Source organism: Ambystoma mexicanum, chromosome 1p (genome assembly GCF_040938575.1).
Source record: "Ambystoma mexicanum isolate Mex_15411 chromosome 1p, UKY_AmexF1_1, whole genome shotgun sequence".
NCBI classification, from domain to species: Eukaryota; Metazoa; Chordata; class Amphibia; order Caudata; family Ambystomatidae; genus Ambystoma; species Ambystoma mexicanum.
In genome coordinates this window covers 828,706,620-828,728,137 of record NC_090921.1, presented here as the reverse complement: position 1 = coordinate 828,728,137, position 21,518 = coordinate 828,706,620, and positions in this window count along the sequence as shown.

Sequence of the window (21,518 nt, the reverse complement as noted above, 5' to 3'; positions counted from 1 at the left end):
GTAGGTGTCCCAAATAAAACAATGCCAAAACCACAATGTCCAATCATGTGAAGTACCACGTGCCCACATAGTGCAACAGGAACACATGTCCAGGAGAACGTCCACATACATAGGCCTGATAGCACACTTTAAAACTCACATCAAATACATAAATAATTAAAAATCCTAAAAACACCCTCTACACGTGCAGCAGGCACACCCTAACTGCAGGCTGCCAAACAACTGCACCCTCACTCCACACACAAATGAAACCACCTCCAAGGCCCCGACCCAAATCACCCTCAGGTACCACCCCAATGCATGTGATACATTGCCATTCCAATTCCCACAGACCCATCAATAACGCTCGCCCTCCTTTACTCCACCACAGGGTCCGATCCAAACGATGAGCTCCAGGACACCCCTACCAGCACACCTGCAAAGAGGGCCAAGACCAACGGCCAAAGACCCTCCACCTCAGCTGCACGCATCAAGACACGGCAGCAGCACAAATCAAGTGGCAGCACAGAGGAGGGAACTCCAACAGGCACCCCAGCAGCCAGCATGCCCACAACAACACCACCACAGGTCCCCCCAATGGATGCCACAGTAGGCACTGCTTCTGGTGGCAGCAGCACCATAGGTGATACTGCATTAATGGCAGCATGCTCCGACACAGAAAACGGGGATGTCGAAGTTAGATCCATCCATGACCTGTCTCAATCCCCCTGTCTGTTCCATCCCGTACACCATGAGGATACCACGCAGGGGCACCCACAAGACGACGACTGGCCATCCCCCACAAGCCCTGTGGCAAGGCAACATGAGGTGATCAGCCCCTCTGTGACACCACCGCAAATGGCCATGGCCCAGCAGAGGCAACAGTCCCTCGACCAGGTAATCGTGCAACAGCAGCAACTGGCCACGCTCCTCAAGGACCATGCCGATGAATGTGGGGGCACTAAGGCAGCCATAGAAACATCAACTGAGACACTTAGGGCAGAAATGGAGAGAAGTACAGAGACACTAAGGGCACAAATGGAGAGTAGCACCGAGAGCCTGAGAGTAGAAATGGAGAGAAGCACCGAGAGCCTGAGAGTACAAATGGAGAGAAGCACCGAGAGCCTGAGGGGGGAACTGCATGCGACGTCCAAAGACGTATGTGCCGAACTTGCCGCAGTGCGCCGTGTGCTCACTGAGCTCTCACAAACCCTTAGGGACATGCATGGACGTGAGCAGGCAGAGACATCATCCGTTGCAAGTTCCGTCCAGGGCAGCCCCCAACGTAGATCTGGGAGGAACCTGCGCTCCACAGGCAGGGGTGCCCCTGATACCCGCAGAGGGGGCTTGCAATAGCGACAGCCCACTGACAATGAGCATCTTTGGACACTGGTGTTCGGGGGGGAGGTAGGAGGGTGGAGGGGGTGTGTTGGGCTCACTTGGGTGGCGGGTCGATAGGGTGTTTAACATGATATCACATATGCCATAAACAATGCACGATCATGCAATGAGATGTGTGGACATTGATCTTTGTGTACGAGGCCATTATAGGCGTACAGTCCATATTGTGCATGTTCCAGTCACACACAGTGCCACGAGTCCCGTGTCCATGTATCAGCCACCAGGCGTGAGTGCTAGAAGCATGCATCTATGAGATGCTGACGAATGTCACGGCCCTCCTGTGCCTCGCAGACTCCTTGAGGTGCTGCCACATCCCCACCCTCATCATGACCATCATCAGGTGCTTGCAGTTCTGCGTCAGGGGGCATGGGCACATTTCTACGTACGCACATGTTGTGGAGCATGACACATGCCATGACCATCTTTGCAACCTTCACATGGCGGTACAGGAGTGCCCCGCCAGACCTGCTGAGGCAGCGGAAACGAGTCTTCAGTAGGCCGAATGCCTGTTCTATGACTACACGGGTACGTGAGTGGGCATGGTTGTAGTCCTCCTCATGCTGGTCCCGTGGGTTCCGGACTGGTGTGAGGAGCCATCTCTTCAGCGGATACCCGGCATCACCTGTATGTGGACAAGAAAGGAATATTGAGGAATGCCATTGCTACGTACGCACCCCCCCCCTTCCTGCCAGGTCATTGCCGCATCACATACCCCACATCATCATGCATGAAATGAGACTCACCGAGTAGCCAGGATCTGTTCCCTGCGTGTCGCTCCATGTAGCGTGGTATAGTAGAGTTCCTCAAGACCATAGAATCATGGGTTGATCCAGGGAATCTGGCACAACAATGTGTAATGATCCTGTTGGAGTCACACACCATTTGTACATTCAGGGAATGAAATTGTTTTCGGTTGCGGTACTGGGCCTCCATGGCATGTGGGACGACCAATTCCACATGGGTGCAGTCGATGGCACCAATGCAACCCGGTATGCCGGCAAGTGCATGGAATCCCACTTTTGTGTTGGTAATTTCCTGCTCCGAGCGTGGTAGAGAGATGTAGTCGTCTGCGTGCTTCAGGAGGGCATCGAGCACTTGCAATAGTGTCCGTGAGAACAGTGGCTGTGATATGCCATGCAACTGTCCGACTGTGTGCTGGTAGGTGCCTGTGGCCAGGAAGTGTAGTACAGACACCACCTTCAGTAGGGGTGGGATGGCGGTTGGGCTATCTATCATGCTGACAAGGTCATTGTGACATTGTGTCATGTCCACAATGGCGGTTATGGTGTCCCGGTCCAAACGGTAGAGGGTGTGGATCTGCTCATCAGTGAGGTTGAACGGATGTGCTCGGAGGCGTGGGATTGCGGGCTGCCTGCGTGGTGGTAGTGGCTGTGCTGGCGGCCCTTGCTGGCCCTGCCTTGGCCTCCTCCTCCTCCTGCGTCTCCGCCGTGCGGCCGGTTGTAGTTGGTGTTCGTCTTCTTCTTGAAGTTGGAGTACTTGCAGTGCTATCAGGTCCCCCAGGGCCAACATGGCTAGTCCTGCCGGTAGCATTTCGGAGTGGGTGTGGTTGTGGGAGGAGACTGGGTGTGCAATTTATGTGTTTTCAGGCTGTATGGCCTCCACCTGTGGTGATTCATTCCACCTGTGCAAGCTGCACTCCCCTTTGGGCGAGCACGTCCCGCACACAACGCTGCAATTTGACGAATGGCATCTTGCTATTGCAATCATGTATTTGTACCCGATGGCAGTGTAACATTGGTTGATATGTTCATTCGGCTATGGTCCCATTGTTTCACATACTATCTTTGCAGTCGCGAACAGACTTGTGAAGGGTCAGTGGAACGTAGTACTCGAGTAACGGTGGACCCTCATGCAACACTGTACCGAGCTTCACCGACGGGCGGGGCGTCCCATTTGTGAGTGAAGGCAGTTGCCATTTTCACACACAGCCGCACTAGATGGATTAATTTGTGATTTCAAGCGGCCACAGATGCCTTTTCGACGTGATGTTGCAAATGAGGAATTCGAAGGGCGGCGCTTTCGGTTTTCAGCTAGCGGCGAGGAGATGCCCACAGGTCTGACTGCAAATATAACGTTCTATTGTTCAATGTCCTTGGGACAGGGGCCATGGCGAGGATGCAATGATTGATATGAATAGTTTGGGATGCGCAATAGCGACGTGGGCGATGAGGCCGGACGTTCCCAAATACATGTTACTTCACAACACTGGAATAACGGGCTGGGGCACAGTGGATTTTGCAGGCTGCATAACGCACAGACTCAATGGAAATTTCACATGTTATGTGAGTATGGAAACAGGCGTTTTCATTACGGGATGAGGGAATGATGTATGGATGCATGGACAGATGATTTGATACAGAGTTTGCCATGTACAGGGCTTCTTGGAATCTATCCGCCTCCCCTGCGCTATGTGATGCAGGGCTGCCATAGTGGGACCATCGTCTATCTGGCCTTGTTGAGCCCTCCCTGTCTCGACGCGCCTTCAGACACTTGTGTCTATGCACGTTACCAATCCCATCTGATGGATTCTGTTTTAACAGACGCATGCACAGGTACACTCGTTTGTGATAGTGTTTTCACCTCGATATAGATAGTTATGATTCGCAAGTGGTTTTTGGGTGGTGATGATCCTTTGGAGTGGGCTAGCATGCATATGGCTGTGGATTTAGTGTGATCATTGAAGTGAGTAGTTCGAATGTAGTTCTGATGGCCATTCTGTTCTTTTTCTTTTCTTTTGGTTGACAGGTATCTCCTCCCCTTTTGCCACTGCCATCTGTATGCCACTCCTGCAGATGGATTTTACTCCCGACACCTGCTGCTTCGTGTTAATCAGTGGAGCAGCATTACGATCTTATGGGACGATCGCCAATGGGCCACATGCCCTTACGCAGTACTAGTGGCTAGGAGCAACATTTCGGCCTTTCAGCTGGACTAGTGCCTCCCTATTGGGACGGCCCTGCGGTTCTAGGCGCTTCCATGTTGCCTTTTCGTACGGGAATGTAGCCCCTGTGTACCATGAAGGAACAGGGCGTCACACAAGAAGTAGCTGGTCATTTATTGCGGATGCAGCCCACAATGGTGAAATGTATTTTGGAGTTCATGGCCTAATGGCTGTATGGGCTTGGAGAATTTGTTGTGCATTAAATTTCTATTCTGATATGAACCGTGTAGCGTTCTTCTTTGCAAGTGATGTGGCATATTACTATTTGGGGAGCGATGTATTGTGAGGAGATCTGCATTGGGTTCCAGCTTCGGGGTATAGTAGCGTGGTACTGTGCTGGGCGCGTTTGCCTACGAAGCCCAGTGAGGTCAGGGATAAGGGCTGCCATTATGACTGTTTTGATGATGTCATGCTCAGGGGCGGGGGATTAGCTTTTGTGTAACAGATGCCGGTCAGCCAGTTGGATTGGTGGAATGATGTGATTATCGGAATATTGCTGGTCACAGGTGCCTGTGTTTGCGTGCGTTTCTTGGTGGGAGACTGAGGTCATGTCCATTTGTATAGCTTCTGTATTCGTGCCATCTGTGCCCTGCAGCTCCCATTGGGCCCTCTTGAGATTCATTTGTTCGTTGGCAGGCATGGATGACTAGTACATTTCACTGGTTGCATTGTGTGACTTCATTGCACCTACGGGGGGTTGTACAATGTGGCCAACGAGCGGTGTACAAGCACTCAGTAGGGCCGTTTACGGTTGGTTCGCGATGCCGTACTTCTCACCATGGCGGAATGGTACTTTCCGCCGTGCTTGATGGCGTTAGGTGCATGTCCGCTAGGGTCGGAATTCGCGTACCGTTGCGCCATGGTGGTAATTACGGTTTGGCATGGCGCGCGCGCGCGTACTTGGTGCAGTTAGCGTTGGCGTTCACTACGGTGTCGCTAATGGCATCGTACTTTGCGGTGACGGGTCATGATCGCACCGAGCGCTATTCGATGGCGGTATTGCATTTCCGCCATCGTTTTTCGATTTCCGCCAGGGTCGTAATGAGGCCCATGGACTTGATGCTCATCCAACTCGACATGGACGTCAGAGTCGTCATCAAGGCTGGACTCATGGGCAGCCAGAGACAAGATGGACTGTAGCACTTGGGGGTTTTCGTGGCCTACCACCCCACGACCCCCACTTGTGCCGGGTTGATGTAGTGGTAACAACCCTGTGTCTGGCATGACAACACCATCCTCCGCCTCCATTGCGTCATCACCTGAAAAATAGAGAGAAAAGAGGTCACTACACATGTCAGAAGCACACAACACACACACACACCAGCAACAAACACATCAGGCAGACATGTGACACACAACATATAACCTGGCATGCATGCTGGGTCAACTTTGAATTGCTTCTGTGATCAGACCTGTTGAAAGGTGGCAGTTTCCATGGAAGTGGGTCTATGCAGTGAAGAAAATGTGTACGCCACTCACTACCTACATGTACAAGGACTCCATGGTGTGTGTCAGGAAATGTGATGGCAGTGCAAGGTCAAATTCAGGCATCACATGCACTGTGCATTCAATGTGTAGCATATCTACAAGCCAAGCACCCCTCCACCCAAGTACAAAAGCAGGGATGCCTAGCATGGTATCAAAAGGCTGACCATGCACCTGTGTATTGACAGGCACTGTTGACTGGCATCAACAGCTTAATGTGATTTAAGTGACAACACTGAAAATGATGATGGGACAGTAAGCAGGACACATGATGAAAACTCTGGAGGCCGCCCACGTGTGAAGAAGACACTACAACAGTCGGACAGAGTCATTGGCCATTAAACAGGCTGAGGCCTGTGAGCCACACAGATTGTCAGACCCTAAACATGTGTAAAACGCAGTACTGAGCCACAGTTGACATGGGAAGGCTGATGAGATGCCATGCAATGTATGTCACCCAGGACTTGTATTACAGTGATCATCCAGTCAAGGACATATAGGGGCATGTGTGCAATGCACATGGAACATGAATGGGCACTCATGTCCCTGCGGAACATCTGACCTATGCACAGTACAAGTGAGATAGCCTGCATCAAGTACTAAGGCTGTACCACACGGCATATGTCTGGCAGATTGTACGCTGGAAGTTAGCATCTACACAGGACGCATGAACAAGAAAGTACACATTGGCAAGATTGAAGCAGACCAGTGCAAAGGTGGAACTGGGGTGCAGAGTGGCGGAGGAGGGGCAAGGGAGCATGCCTACATGGAGTCCCTGCATGCAGGCAGAGGAGACATGCACGTCAGTCATGCAATGACATTGTGCCTGGGCTGAGAGGAAGGTCACCCCACGCCACATGCAGAAGGGCCAGTGAGCTGGAACATGGACCGGAGGGGCATACTTGTAACCAGCATGTCAGTAGGGTGCAATAGTGGTGATGCGGACAGTCCCCGTCTGCTCCACATGTCCACCATCCAGCAGAGCAGACATGCATCACGGAAGCATTGCATTACTTACACATCAGAACCATGTACACGTCACATGTAGTGGCAATCATGCACAGCACATCCCACAAGTGAAACACACACGTCCTCAACAAACACACATCAACACTCACTGGACTGGGCATCAAAGTCCAGCATCTCTCCCACTCCTTCGACCAATTCAAGTGGTATGAACTCCGCAACGAGTGCCTCATGCGGAGTGAGCTCTTCCTCCTCTGGTGCAGGCCCACCGCCAGTCATCAGAGTCAAGTTGTAATTAGAGGCACGCTTAGCCTTAGCGCTGCGTTTGAGGTCATTCCAACGCTTTTTGTACTCCTGCGCCATGTGCACCTCATGGCCGAATGAACTGACATGTTCCACAAAATGCTTCCAGTGGGTGTCACGGTGGGCAGCCGTAGTCTGACTATTGGCACCCACTACCATGTCACGGCTGTGGCCCCGCACGTAGTCCATGAGGAAATCCAGTTCCTGCTTGCAGAAAGGCTTCTTCCTCGACGTGCAGGAGGTCGTGGCTGTGTGTGGGGTCCCAGCCTGTGCTGCAGGTGCAATCTTCCTCCTCTTGGACTGTGGCGCAGACCCTGGCTGGTTAATGCCGCCCTGACCAGTATGGCCAGTGGGTTCGGTGGATTGAGCCAAAGGAGTGGCAGGTGGAGGGACGACCAAAGGTCTGACTTGTGTCAGTGGCATCTGGATGCCCTCTAATGGACCCTGCGCAGCAACATCTAATGGACCCTGAGCAGCAACAACCGCTGTGTCAGGGTCATTGACCGCAACGGTCCTGGTTGGCAGACTCACAACCGGGGTGTTGTTGGGTGCATCTGCCCCTGCACTTGCCAACACCCGGCTGTTCGGGGCAGCAGATGACATAACTGCCCCAGGGACACGTGTCTTGGTCAGAGCAGCCCTGCGTGCCCCTATGGTTTTCCTGCTGGCCTGTTGGAAATCTACCAAGGGCTCCTCAAGTGCCAACGCAGCCTGCGCAGGCAGACCCTGAGCCTGGGTGGCGGTGTCCACAGCTGCACCTGCAGCTACCACTACCCTTGAGCCCGTGGCAGTCGATGGAAGCTGCATCTCCGGAACCACAGGGGGTGGTGGCATGACTGCACCGACACATGGCACAACATTGTGCTCAAGTGGCGCACCCCTGCCTCTTCCCCCTCTGTGGCCGCCCTGGACACCCTGGAGTCCCCCTACTCCCTGGTCACCACGGCCACGTCCCCGACCACGCCCGCCACGAGGAGTACGCCCAGCTGAGGCGCTCCTCACCTTTGGTGTCCTCCCAACCATGGCACAGATGTAGTAGTGCCGGCACAGATGGAGTAGTGCCAATGGGAGGTGTACACCACAATTGACCTGGGCAATTGGGGTGAAGGGGGTGGGAAGCAAGATGTTAACAGCCCCCCTGCACCTGCAAGGCTGTATGTGACCCCGGTGATGTAGTGACGGGTCACGCAACGCTCAGGCACCCCAAAACTGCAGTAAAACCGTGCACGCAACCCTGCAGCCTACGTGCGTGGAATCAACCTCCTGCAGTACGCGGTGGCACCCAGTAACACGAATAACACGTACGCTTGGGACACGCAGGCTACTATGACCTCGAAAATGGGTGCAATACACAGGGGCAACCGAAGTGGGAAAAATAGCGTGTGCGACTCACCGTCTGACTAGCGCGATGGAGAAAAACACGCGTAGCCAATACCCCCACCAAAAGAAGAGATACGTCCTTGATAGCTGTGAAGTTGTGATGGCGCGCGAAACAACAGGAAGCAGCAACACACGTCGGTCTCCACGAAAGGCACGTACAGCGAACTGCTGCCCCGCTCACCTTTAACCCGTGCTGAGGGAAACGCTGTGCGCGTCACGTCACTTACGCGCATGGGCCCTTTCCTCGGATTACACGCATTCCCACGCGGACGTGCAGTTTTTCACGCGCGCTGAAACGCCCGTGCACGCCCGCGCGCATCATGTCAGAGAGGCGCTTGCGCTTGAAGGGCCTTCGGTCCAATGAAATCGCATATGCGTGCAGACGCGCTTACGTGCTAAGGGCCTTTCTTCGAATTACATGCTGAAGTGCAGAATTTTCACGTGCCAAATCACTCCGTATCAAGCTGGCCACGCGTAAGCACACGGAAGACCACGTTCCTGCCCAAAAGGCCAAATTACTGCCCCCCAGAGCCCCGAGCAGCCTCCCACGAGCCATCTGCTGCTGCCTGCCTGCCTGCCTGCTGCCACCGTGCCTGCCATTTGGTGCCTGCACATCAGCCATCTGCAGGGGTCCAGTTGCTGTGTCCACCCCTGCTGGAACAGAAGACTCCCGACTGGGATACCATCGCTCCACAGCCCAGCCCCAGAACCCAGTTGCCCACCCACACCTGCCTCGGGGGTCGCCATGTCGGGGCAAACACCATCCGAGACCACTGGTGACCCCCAGCCAGAGGGGCAGAGGGCCACTGGCTTCAGTCAGAAGGAAGTTGGTATCCTGGTGGAGCATGTCCTGGGGCATTATGATGCCCTCTTCGGATCATCACGCACCGACAAGGAAGGACGGGACAGGATCTGGACGGACATCGTGACTGCCATCAACGCGGAGGGGGTGGCAGTCCGACTATTCCATCATGTCAAGAAGCGCTGGGAGGACTTCAGGTCCAGGACCCTCAACAAGGCCCGGCGCCTCTTGAAGGCAGCGGATGCTAAGGGGCGCCGGGGCCACTTGTCGGAAGATCAGATGAGGGTCCTGGAACGCATATCCCCAGCGCTCCACGTCCAGGTCGTTGAGAGGCAGACCCGTCTGGAGTCGAGCGGTGAGTGGCCAAGCATTGCTGTGTGAGACAGGGCATGTTGCAGTGTGCTGGTTGTCTGATACTTGCCTGTATGTGTGACATAGGCCATGTACGCATGTGTGTGTGCAGGGACATCATGGTCATGCATGTGAGACCAGTAATGTGTGAAGCACACGGTTGGTGTATGTGTTTAAATGCTACATGGGGAGCCCTATGCGGAATGGACACATGAGAGCATGGCAGTCTCTGTTCCTGGACATGGGTGGGGGTGAGGGATGGGTAATGATGCCATGTACATGTATGGTGTCCATGTCTGTGTGTATGACCTGCGTGTCTGTGACTTGTGAATGCCATGGATGCATGACACATGTCTGTGTCAATGTTCAGATTCACTGATGCAGCCTAGCTATCCTTGCATCCACTGTGTCTGGGGTGTACGAGTCCAGATGGATGAAAGTACGGTGAAGTGTGTGAATGTGATAGGCATGACCCATGATGCATGTGAGTTCAAAAACAACATTGTATGTTTCAAGAGTCCATTGGACATGTTTGCTTATGTCCATAGCATGCGCCATGCCTGTTACTGCATGTGTTTTGCCTGCACTGACCCATGTGTTGTGGAGGGACATGATGGAAGTGATCTTTGACAGTTCCACTCATCTGCTATTGCTTCCTGTCTAGGGGACCATTGTACAGTACCCTGATGCTGGTGTTCTATGTCTCCCGCTACACAGCGCAAAGTGAAGAAGAGGGCGGAGACGGCGCTGTGGAGCAAAGCGGCGGGGATGCCCTCACGGCTGCAGCGGAAGGGGTGGGTGAGCCCCCACAGGGGCTTGCAACGGCGGAAGACGGTGTGGAGCCATCCAGGTTGGTGGCTTCCACAGAGGAGGAGGAGGCTGTAACGCTCACCTGGTTCCCACGGGGGCGCTGGTCTAGTCTGGATTGCTGTGGCCTCTTCTAGCGTGATGCGCAGGACCCGGAACACCGATTGGACAGGACCTCCAAATCGTGCTTGCCTGGCCCGTAGGAATATCCTTCTGCAGATGAGAAAGGGGATTAACAGTCTGCAGAATAGTGTGCTAGCTCTCCCCTTCCCCCTTTGTTCCTCTCTAACTTCCTCCAAACCCCGGTTTAAGCTCACCTTATGGTTTGGAAGGATGAACTCTCCATCCTGCTTCTGGTGCAGGGGCGCGTGTTCATCCAGTTACTTCACTGGTTTTCAGAATGGCGCTGGCAAAATCCACTTGACTTTCCTGAGCGAAGCACCGTAAGTATGAAAGTTCAAAGTTCAAGTGAGGCCCCCTTTATGTTGTCTTTCTAACCTGTGATCTGTCCTTTATTTCAGGTGCAGAATGAAGGCGATGCGTCGAGGGGTTAAACTGCTGAGGTGAGTAGTGATGAGGGCGATCCCTCTAAATGTCCTTATCATTCCCCAGAATGTCTCTTGTCCTTTCCCCATAGGGGCCGGGGTACGGTACCTGCCAACGGGGCGGCGCCGACCCGAAATGTGGAAGAAAAGCCGGTAAGTATTATGGCTGTTAATCAGGCTTTCCTTCTGTGTTCCTTCTGCTCACCTTTTGTTTCTTCCTCTCTCCCCTAGGTGCAGAGATGTGGCGTCCGATGCTGACAGCTGCGATGGAGCCGGGAGATCTTCAGGGATGCTGGCGAGAAGATTCCGGATGCAGGTAAGAAGTTTGAAATAGTCCTTGGTTTTCACCTTTCTCTTCTCTTCCTTCCTTGCAGGTCTTCCAGGTTCGAGGCGGGCGTGGCTGGAGTCCAGGAGCAGGAGCAGACACGGTGAGCGTTAAGCTGCAGGAAGCAGAACAACGCGAAGCATGAGCTGCTGTCTGGGCGTGGCTTAAATAGCCTCCAAGAGAAGTCCCAGGTATGTATCCTTCCCCAACTAGGTATGTATCCTTCCCTGGCCACGCCTGAGTGAAAAAATAGTCCCTATGAAAAAATAGTCCCTTTCAGGTCTCAGGGAGGCCTGAAGCGTGCAGCATGGTCTGCATCAGGTAAGTGCACAAAACACCTCCCTTTATGAGCCTGGCGCCTATGGCACCAGGACTGATGTCCAACATGAGCCTGGCGCCAAAGGCGCCAGGACTGAGTCCAAAGAGCCCCTATAAGGGGCTGCTGGGCTTTTACCCGAGGGCATGATTCCTGCTTCCGGGGGTGCTGGGCCTGGCCTGGTGCTCCGGGGGTAGGCATCATGACAACACTCCCCCCCAAGGCCCCTCCCAAGGTCGTTCCTTCTGGAGGTTTCGGTTTTTTTGGGAAATTCCGATGGAACCTCTTTACCAGCCGAGGTGCATGTACGTGATCACTGGGTTCCCAAGACCTTTCCTGAGGCCCGTACCCTTTCCAATCAATTAGATAGAAAAGTTTTGATTTTGAGATCTTAGAATCCAAAATGTTCTTCACCTCGAATTCAGGCTCCCCATCTATCTGAATCGGTTCTGGTGGCTTTGTTAATCTGGTTCCTGGGTGCACTGGTTTCAAAAGTGACACGTGAAAAACGGGGTGAATCCGCATGTTAGCTGGTAGATCGAGCTTGACTGACACTGGGTTGATTATAGCTTTGATCGAGTAAGGGCCTAAATACCTTGGATTAAAAGTTCGAGGCCCCTTGAGTGATAGGTGTTTGGTAGCCAACCATACTTGATCGCCTATTTGGTATGGAGGCGCCTCTCTTCGATGCAGATCCGCATTCTTTTTGTATTTCCCTTTCGCATGTTGCAAATGTGCAGTTGCATCCTTGAAGGCTTGAGTAATCGTAGAATGCAAATGGTCCACTGCGGGCATTTCAAGGCTCAGAGGTGAGTCCAAGTCTGAAGTACGAGGGTGATGTCCACATAGGGTATAAAAGGGGCTGTGACCAGTTCCAGAGTGTATCGAGTTATTGTATGCATATTCTGCCACCCATAAAATGTCCTTCCAATTATCCTCCGATTGGTGCAACATACATCGTAGATATTGTTCAAGGGACTGGTTCGTTCTCTCCGTCTGACCATCGGTCTGTGGGTGGTGGCTGGTCAAGAGTCTTACGTCAATTTGTGCCAGTTGACAACACTTTTTCCAAAAATGAGAAATAAACTGGCTTCCCCGATCGGAGACTAGTATGGACGGGAATCCATGCAAACGGATGATATTTTCGAGGAATTCTTTGGCAAGAACAAAGGCTGCAGGTAATCCTTTCAACGGAATAAAGTGGGCCATTTTGGAGAATAAATCCACCACGACCAGAATAGTATTGTAACCATTACAAGAGGGCAGGTCCGTGATAAAATCTAGTGACAGGGTGTGCCAAGGTGCTGGTGGAATGTCTAAGGGCTGAAGAAGACCGGTGGGTCTTGTCTTTTGACCTTTGTTTTGGGCACAAACTCCACAGGACATCACGAAAGATTAAATATCCTTTCGCCAGGAAGGCCACCAGAATTGTCGTTTAACCTTTTCCTCTGTTTTGGCAATGCCAGGATGTCCTTCCATCAGGGTATCATGATGACGGGAAATAACCAGTTCTTGCAATTCCTTTTCTGGCAAACATAAGCGTCCTTGGAAGTAAGGTAAGCCATCCTTGACTGAAAAGTTAGACCCCCTTTTGATCCAATCCTGCAAGGCTGAAGAGTCCAGGAATTGTTTCACTCATGCTTGAATGTCTTCAAGGGTTTGTAAAGTGGTTATCCCCAAAATTCTTTGTTCGGGAATTATCGGCACAGGTTCTGAGTTTGTGTCTATTTCTTCCATTCCAATTCGGGATAGAGCGTCCGCCTTACCATTCTTATAGCCGGGCCGGTAGGTGATTACAAAATCGAACTCAGCAAAGAACAAAGCCCATCGGAGCTGTCGAGACGATTGAGCCTTGGCAGTTTTTAAATATTGTAAATTTCGGTGATCAGTGATCACGGTGATGGAATGCCGGGCGCCGAGGAGATAATGCTGCCAAGCCTTGAAGGCGGACTTAATGGCTAATAGTTCCTTATCAGTGATCGCATAATTTATCTCCGGCGGCGAGAACTTTCTGGACCAAAATGCTACGGGGTGCAGTTGGTTGGTTTCAGGGTCTCTCTGAGACAGGACAGCTCCCATGGCTAAGCTGGACGCGTCGGTTTCGACTATATATGGGAGATCGGGACGCGGGTGCTTCAAAATAAGTGCGGAAGTGAACTTAGCTTTCAACTCCTGAAAGGCCTGTTCGGCTTCCTCGGTCCATTAAAAACATTTATTTTTTCGCAAGAGTGCAGTGATGGGTTGCACCACACGTGATAACTCCGGGATAAACCTGTGATAAAAGTTGGCAAAACCAAGCATGCTTTGGACACCTTTCACCGAACTAGGTGATGGCCATTTGAGGATGGCATCCACTTTCCGTGAATCCATTCGGACCCCTTTAGGTGTCAGGATGAATCCGAGAAACTCAACCTCGGTGGTATGGAAAACACATTTTTCCAGCTTGGCAAACAGTTTGTGCTGGCGCAGTTTCTCTAGGACGGCCCCAACATGCTTTCTGTGATCAGATTCCGAAGAGGAGTACACAAGAATGTCATCGATATACACGACAACACAGACATCGATGAGTTCCCGAAGGACATCCTTCATGAAGAATTGGAAGGCTGCAGGCGCGTTGCACAACCCGAAAGGCATCACCTGGTATTCGAATAGTCCATATTTTGTACGGAAGGCCGTTTTCCATTCGTCGCCTTCTTTTACTCGTACCAGATGATAAGCCCCCCGGAGATCTAACTTGGTGTATACGCAAGCGTCCTTCACCTGGTCAAGGAGTTCAGGGATCAGAGGCAGAGGGTAACGATTTTTAACAGTTATCTGGTTCAATGCGCAGTAATCGATACAAGTTCTAAGGTCGCCTTCTTTTTTAGGCACGAAGAACAAAGCTGAGGATGCCGGGGACTTTGACGGGCGAATGAAACCATTGGCGAGGTATTGATCTAAATATTGTCTCAAATGCAGATACTCTGGTTCAGTAAGGGCGTAAATCCTGCTACAAGGGGGTTGTGCACCGGGCACCAGATCGATTTGGCAATCGTACGGTCTGTGGGGAGGTAACGTGTTGGCCTGTTCCTTTTGGAAGACGTCCTGAAAGTCTTGGTACTCTGGAGGTAGTTGCACGGGGACAGAGATTACTGATGCTAGATTAATCTTTGGATTTTCTGGGTAGCAGGTTTGTGCACAATCCGGGAAGTTTATTCTCTTCGCTCGCCAATCAATTCGAGGATTATGTGTCTCTGACCAAGGGATTCCGAGAATAAGCTGAAACTGTGGAGCCTTGATTACATCAAACACAACTGCCTCCCGATGGCCATCCGGACCTACAAGTGTCATCTCAGCTGTGGAATGTGTTACCGGTCCAGAGGCAATTTCGGTTCCATCTACTGTGGTGATGACATCTTTGTTGGTTTTAGGACGCAGAGGGAGGTTTATCCTAGAGACCAATTCTCGATCCACATAGTTTCCTATAGCCCCGCTATCGATGTATGCCTTTATAGCATGCAACCGTTTAGGCTGTTCCGGATCTACGAGGACCATTGGCACAATGAAATGCGAGGTCTGAGAGTTAGTTTTCAAGCTCGGCAAGCGGACCCCTACGCTTGCCGGGCGTGGTCGTTTCCCGATACAGAGTTTCCATGGATTTTATCAGCGGCTCCTACCACCTACTTGGGCGGCTTAACCGGGCAATCTCGTAGAAAGTGTCCAGAGGACCCACAATAAAGGCATAATTGCATCTGTCGTCTTCTTTCCCGTTCTTTTTGAGTTAGGGGTCCTTTAACACCTCCGATTTGCATAGGCTCCGAGGCATCAGCCCCCTTGGGGTTAGCGTGGGTCTTGGCCAACACCCGGGTTTCAAACTTGGACCGATCTGCTTTTCTGTTTTGCAGCCTGTGATCCAATTGGACCACTAAGTCTATATATTCAGTGCATTCTTGGGGCGGATTTACAACTTGTGCCAGGACATCTTTAAGTTCTCCGCGTAGACCTCGATAGAATAAGGTAATTCTTTTATCCTCTGGCCAACCAGTTTCCACAATTAGTCTATTGAAGGTTGCAATGTAGGATAGAAGGTCTTGATTGCCCTGTCGCAGAGATAGAAGTTCGTCATCCAGAGCCTGTCCCTGGGAGTGTTGAGCAAATAACCTTTCCATGCTTGTTTGAAATCCTTGAAAATCACGAAGAATCGGGTCATCTTGAGTTACCAGTGGGACTGACCAATTGGCAGCACAGCCGCTGAGATATGACAACACAAAGGCTACCTTGGTCTGATCACTAGGGAAGGCCCCAGGTCTGCATAGGAAGTGCAAACGACACTGATTCATAAATACGGCGAATCGTTTGGGGTCCCCAGCAAAGCATTCAGGTGGGGCCAGCGGCATGTTTCCAGGTAGATTAATCTGCACCGGGTTACTGGAAACCACAGGAGCGGGGTTCCCCCCGGAACCGGGTAAAGGAGTTTGTCCAGCTTGACCTTGCAAAAGCTGTCTAGCCAGGTCATCAGCTCTATCCTTTATTACAATCACTTCCCTCCTGAGGGCACTAGTCTCTTGATGAGCGGCGTGTACTTCGGCCCGTAATTCCCCCAGTAATTGGGCCAACTGGTCAGTTTCTGAAGTTTCCATAGCGCCTGGGTGGGAATTTGTAGGAAGGCTTCGCGTTCTGTAACGCTCACCTGGTTCCCACGGGGGCGCTGGTCTAGTCTGGATTGCTGTGGCCTCTTCTAGCGTGATTCGCAGGACCCGGAACACCGATTGGACAGGACCTCCAAATCGTGCTTGCCTGGCCCGTAGGAATATCCTTCTGCAGATGAGAAAGGGGATTAACAGTCTGCAGAATAGTGTGCTAGCTCCACCCTTCCCCCTTTGTTCCTCTCTAACTTCCTCCAAACCCCGGTTTAAGCTCACCTTATGGTTTGGAAGGATGAACTCTCCATCCTGCTTCTGGTGCAGGGGCGCGTGTTCGTCCAGTTACTTCACTGGTTTTCAGAATGGCGCTGGCAAAATCCACTTGACTTTCCTGAGCGAAGCACCGTAAGTATGAAAGTTCAAAGTTCAAGTGAGGCCCCCTTTATGTTGTCTTTCTAACCTGTGATCTGTCCTTTATTTCAGGTGCAGAATGAAGGCGATGCGTCGAGGGGTTAAACTGCCGAGGTGAGTAGTGATGAGGGCGATCCCTCTAAATGTCCTTATCATTCCCCAGAATGTCTCTTGTCCTTTCCCCATAGGGGGCGGGGTACGGTACCTGCCAACGGGGCGGCGCCGACCCGAAATGTGGAAGAAAAGCCGGTAAGTATTATGGCTGTTAATCAGGCTTTCCTTCTGTGTTCCTTCTGCTCACCTTTTGTTTCTTCCTCTCTCCCCTAGGTGCAGAGATGTGGCGTCCGATGCTGACAGCTGCGATGGAGCCGGGAGATCTTCAGGGATGCTGGCGAGAAGATTCCGGATGCAGGTAAGAAGTTTGAAATAGTCCTTGGTTTTCACCTTTCTCTTCTCTTCCTTCCTTGCAGGTCTTCCAGGTTCGAGGCGGGCGTGGCTGGAGTCCAGGAGCAGGAGCAGACACGGTGAGCGTTAAGCTGCAGGAAGCAGAACAACGCGAAGCATGAGCTGCTGTCTGGGCGTGGCTTAAATAGCCTCCAAAGAAGTCCCAGGTATGTATCCTTCCCCAACTAGGTATGTATCCTTCCCTGGCCACGCCTGAGTGAAAAAATAGTCCCTATGAAAAAATAGTCCCTTTCAGGTCTCAGGGAGGCCTGAAGCGTGCAGCATGGTCTGCATCAGGTAAGTGCACAAAACACCTCCCTTTATGAGCCTGGCGCCTATGGCACCAGGACTGATGTCCAACATGAGCCTGGCGCCAAAGGCGCCAGGACTGAGTCCAAAGAGCCCCTATAAGGGGCTGCTGGGCTTTTACCCGAGGGCATGATTCCTGCTTCCGGGGGTGCTGGGCCTGGCCTGGTGCTCCGGGGGTAGGCATCATGACAACACTCCCCCCCAAGGCCCCTCCCAAGGTCGTTCCTTCTGGAGGTTTCGGTTTTTTTGGGAAATTCCGATGGAACCTCTTTACCAGCCGAGGTGCATGTACGTGATCACTGGGTTCCCAAGACCTTTCCTGAGGCCCGTACCCTTTCCAATCAATTAGATAGAAAAGTTTTGATTTTGAGATCTTAGAATCCAAAATGTTCTTCACCTCGAATTCAGGCTCCCCATCTATCTGAATCGGTTCTGGTGGCTTTGTTAATCTGGTTCCTGGGTGCACTGGTTTCAAAAGTGACACGTGAAAAACGGGGTGAATCCGCATGTTAGCTGGTAGATCGAGCTTGACTGACACTGGGTTGATTATAGCTTTGATCGAGTAAGGGCCTAAATACCTTGGATTAAAAGTTCGAGGCCCCTTGAGTGATAGGTGTTTGGTAGCCAACCATACTTGATCCCCTATTTGGTATGGAGGCGCCTCTCTTCGATGCAGATCCGCATTCTTTTTGTATTTCCCTTTCGCATGTTGCAAATGTGCAGTTGCATCCTTGAAGGCTTGAGTAATCGTAGAATGCAAATGGTCCACTGCGGGCATTTCAAGGCTCAGAGGTGAGTCCAAGTCTGAAGTACGAGGGTGATGTCCACATAGGGTATAAAAGGGGCTCTGACCAGTTCCAGAGTGTATCGAGTTATTGTATGCATATTCTGCCACCCATAAAATGTCCTTCCAATTATCCTCCGATTGGTGCAACATACATCGTAGATATTGTTCAAGGGACTGGTTCGTTCTCTCCGTCTGACCATCGGTCTGTGGGTGGTGGCTGGTCAAGAGTCTTACGTCAATTTGTGCCAGTTGACAACACTTTTTCCAAAAATGAGAAATAAACTGGCTTCCCCGATCGGAGACTAGTATGGACGGGAATCCATGCAAACGGATGATATTTTCGAGGAATTCTTTGGCAAGAACAAAGGCTGCAGGTAATCCTTTCAACGGAATAAAGTGGGCCATTTTGGAGAATAAATCCACCACGACCAGAATAGTATTGTAATCATTACAAGAGGGCAGGTCCGTGATAAAATCTAGTGACAGGGTGTGCCAAGGTGCTGGTGGAATGTCTAAGGGCTGAAGAAGACCGGTGGGTCTTGTCTTTTGACCTTTGTTTTGGGCACAAACTCCACAGGACATCACGAAAGATTAAATATCCTTTCGCCAGGAAGGCCACCAGAATTGTCGTTTAACCTTTTCCTCTGTTTTGGCAATGCCAGGATGTCCTTCCATCAGGGTATCATGATGACGGGAAATAACCAGTTCTTGCAATTCCTTTTCTGGCAAACATAAACGTCCTTGGAAGTAAGGTAAGCCATCCTTGACTGAAAAGTTAGACCCCCTTTTGATCCAATCCTGCAAGGCTGAAGAGTCCAGGAATTGTTTCACTCATGCTTGAATGTCTTCAAGGGTTTGTAAAGTGGTTATCCCCAAAATTCTTTGTTCGGGAATTATCGGCACAGGTTCTGAGTTTGTGTCTATTTCTTCCATTCCAATTCGGGATAGAGCGTCCGCCTTACCATTCTTATAGCCGGGCCGGTAGGTGATTACAAAATCGAACTCAGCAAAGAACAAAGCCCATCGGAGCTGTCGAGACGATTGAGCCTTGGCAGTTTTTAAATATTGTAAATTTCGGTGATCAGTGATCACGGTGATGGAATGCCGGGCGCCGAGGAGATAATGCTGCCAAGCCTTGAAGGCGGACTTAATGGCTAATAGTTCCTTATCAGTGATCGCATAATTTATCTCCGGCGGCGAGAACTTTCTGGACCAAAATGCTACGGGGTGCAGTTGGTTGGTTTCAGGGTCTCTCTGAGACAGGACAGCTCCCATGGCTAAGCTGGACGCGTCGGTTTCGACTATATATGGGAGATCGGGACGCGGGTGCTTCAAAATAAGTGCGGAAGTGAACTTAGCTTTCAACTCCTGAAAGGCCTGTTCGGCTTCCTCGGTCCATTCAAAACATTTATTTTTTCGCAAGAGTGCAGTGATGGGTTGCACCACACGTGATAACTCCGGGATAAACCTGTGATAAAAGTTGGCAAAACCAAGCATGCTTTGGACACCTTTCACCGAACTAGGTGATGGCCATTTGAGGATGGCATCCACTTTCCGTGAATCCATTCGGACCCCTTTAGGTGTCAGGATGAATCCGAGAAACTCAACCTCGGTGGTATGGAAAACACATTTTTCCAGCTTGGCAAACAGTTTGTGCTGGCGCAGTTTCTCTAGGACGGCCCCAACATGCTTTCTGTGATCAGATTCCGAAGAGGAGTACACAAGAATGTCATCGATATACACGACAACACAGACATCGATGAGTTCCCGAAGGACATCCTTCATGAAGAATTGGAAGGCTGCAGGCGCGTTGCACAACCCGAAAGGCATCACCTGGTATTCGAATAGTCCATATTTTGTACGGAAGGCCGTTTTCCATTCGTCGCCTTCTTTTACTCGTACCAGATGATAAGCCCCCCGGAGATCTAACTTGGTGTATACGCAAGCGTCCTTCACCTGGTCAAGGAGTTCAGGGATCAGAGGCAGAGGGTAACGATTTTTAACAGTTATCTGGTTCAATGTGCAGTAATCGATACAAGTTCTAAGGTCGCCTTCTTTTTTAGGCACGAAGAACAAAGCTGAGGATGCCGGGGACTTTGACGGGCGAATGAAACCATTGGCGAGGTATTGATCTAAATATTGTCTCAAATGCAGATTCTCTGGTTCAGTAAGGGCGTAAATCCTGCTACAAGGGGGTTGTGCACCGGGCACCAGATCGATTTGGCAATCGTACGGTCTGTGGGGAGGTAACGTGTTGGCCTGTTCCGTTTGGAAGACGTCCTGAAAGTCTTGGTACTCTGGAGGTAGTTGCACGGGGACAGAGATTACTGATGCTAGATTAATCTTTGGATTTTCTGGGTAGCAGGTTTGTGCACAATCCGGGAAGTTTATTCTCTTCGCTCGCCAATCAATTCGAGGATTATGTGTCTCTAACCAAGGGATTCCGAGAATAAGCTGAAACTGTGGAGCCTTGATTACATCAAACACAACTGCCTCCCGATGGCCATCCGGACCTACAAGTGTCATCTCAGCTGTGGAATGTGTTACCGGTCCAGAGGCAATTTCGGTTCCATCTACTGTGGTGATGACATCTTTGTTGGTTTTAGGACGCAGAGGGAGGTTTATCCTAGAGACCAATTCTCGATCCACATAGTTTCCTATAGCCCCGCTATCGATGTATGCCTTTATAGCATGCAACCGTTTAGGCTGTTCCGGATCTACGAGGACCATTGGCACAATGAAATGCGAGGTCTGAGAGTTAGTTTTCAAGCTCGGCAAGCGGACCCCTACGCTTGCCGGGCGTGGTCGTTTCCCGATACAGAGTTTCCATGGATTTTATCAGCGGCTCCTACCACCTACTTGGGCGGCTTATCTCGTAGAAAGTGTCCAGAGGACCCACAATAAAGGCATAATTGCATCTGTCGTCTTCTTTCCCGTTCTTTTTGAGTTAGGGGTCCTTTAACACCTCCGATTTGCATAGGCTCCGAGGCATCAGCCCCCTTGGGGTTAGCGTGGGTCTTGGCCAACACCCGGGTTTCAAACTTGGACCGATCTGCTTTTCTGTTTTGCAGCCTGTGATCCAATTGGACCACTAAGTCTATATATTCAGTGCATTCTTGGGGCGGATTTACAACTTGTGCCAGGACATCTTTAAGTTCTCCGCGTAGACCTCGATAGAATAAGGTAATTCTTTTATCCTCTGGCCAACCAGTTTCCACAATTAGTCTATTGAAGGTTGCAATGTAGGATAGAAGGTCTTGATTGCCCTGTCGCAGAGATAGAAGTTCGTCATCCAGAGCCTGTCCCTGGGAGTGTTGAGCAAA